Here is a 1971-nt window from a genome sequence, read left to right as displayed (position 1 = left end):
TTTGCTTGCTTTGGACACAGCCTCAGGAGGACCCAGCCACTGGAGGAGGATATCATGTTTTGTGAAGTAGAGTGCCAGCATTTACCTAAGGGAGACCCTCAGTAAAATGGAGCGACACAGGGATCACACTGAGGGACTTGAACCTGCTGGTGATTCTGAGGCTGGTGCAGGACTGGAGCGTTTTCTTTCTGTTGTGCACGGTGTTATCAGGAGTCAGAGTTAAGGGGATGGCAGCTAACGACAATAACAACTCCTGGGGAAGGCAAGCCATTTGTTTTTCAGCTGTCTACACTCCCAGACTAGAAGAAAACAGCTGTGTGAAAATTGGAAGGGAGAAGACAGAGGCTTCTGGGAAAAAAAATGGGAAATAACAAAGAAGGAAAGAAAGGAATTGGAGAGTAAAGTCAGAGGCAGAGAGGAGCAGCCACCTCCTCTGATATGGCCAGGAGGCATGACACTGGACTCCTATTCCTTCAGCCTCTTTTCTTGCCATTCTTTTCGTACAAATGATTTAGAATGAATAACCTTAGGAGACATACGTATGCTAAGGCAGCCAAAGCAATACTGGTGGTGGCGGCTGTGTGCCGTGGAGTCACTTCTGACTCATAGCGACCCTGTACAGGGTTTCCAAGACTGTAAATCTTTACGGGAGCAGAACACCTCCTCTTTCTCCCACGGAACAGCTGGTAGTTTCGAACTGCTGACCTTGCGGTTTGCAGCCTGATTCGCAACCACTACGCTACCAGAGCTCCTTAATACTAGAGGAAAGGAAAAAAAATTGAGACAAAAACAACCAAAAAAAAAAAGATGAATCTTTGAAAATATTGAACAAAGTGTTATGTATCTAGGAATTGTTGTTAGTTGCCTATGAGCCAGCTCCGACTCACCACAATCTTATGAATAAGTTGATGTAACTTTCCCTGGCCCTGCATCATCCTCACAACTGTTGGTATGTTTGAGCCCATTGTTGCAACTATCATATCAATTCATTTTATGGAATGTCAGGTTAATCTAGATAACATTCCAAAAAGGCATTTATTGTTTCCCCAAAATACCCATGTTAATACACCACAAAATTCATAAAAGGGCTTAAAGGAACACCTCGACACACATGGAGTATGGTGTGGCGTTGTGTGTTAATGTGCTGGACAATGAGGTCATTTTGAACCACACTCCTTGGCAACCCTATACGGGTTGGTATGAGTCAGAACCAACTTGACAGCATTTAACAACAACATCCGATACACATACCATATTCTTTGATGCAAAGTCTTAATAGTGTAAAAATGTCAATTCTGCCACAAATTAATCCATAAATTCAATATACTTTCAATTGAAAATGTAATAGGACTTTTTTTAATGAAACAACAGGAAGATAAAATGGAGAAAATAGTCAACAGATCTTTGAGAAACAATGAGAGAGGATTATGCTACATCAGAACGTAATGTAATCTTTCCAGTGTGGTATTGATGATTACTCATCAGTATGCAGTCAACTCTGACCCACACTAACTCCATGTAGGCCCAAGTGGAACTGTGCTTCAGAGTTTCAGTGACTATTTTTCAAAAGAAGATCACCAGGCCTTTCTTCTTAGGCCCTTAGGGTGAACAGGAGCATCTAACCTTTTGGTTAGCAGCAGCAACGTCAACCATTTGCACGACCGGGGTACTCTTAATATTGATATCTTATTGTTATGTGACACTGACGATGCAAACATATGTCGGTTGTAAATGATAACCACAAGATCAGCAGTTTGAGCCTGCCAATTGCTCCATGGGAGAAAGATGAGGATTTCTGCTCCTGCAAAGATTTACAGCCTTGGAAAGCCTATACAGGGTTGTTATGAGTCTGAATAACATATATATGTTGTTGTTAAGTGCCATCGAGTCAATCCGACCCATAGCAACCCTGTGTAGGATTTCCAAGGAGCAGCTGGTGAGCTTGAACCACTGACCTTGCAGTCTTTACGG

The sequence above is a fragment of the Chrysochloris asiatica genome, unplaced genomic scaffold, assembly GCF_000296735.1.
Source record: "Chrysochloris asiatica unplaced genomic scaffold, ChrAsi1.0 scaffold00084, whole genome shotgun sequence".
NCBI classification, from domain to species: Eukaryota; Metazoa; Chordata; class Mammalia; order Afrosoricida; family Chrysochloridae; genus Chrysochloris; species Chrysochloris asiatica.
The sequence above is the reverse complement of the archived record's forward strand: the minus strand, read 5'-3'. Positions refer to the sequence as shown.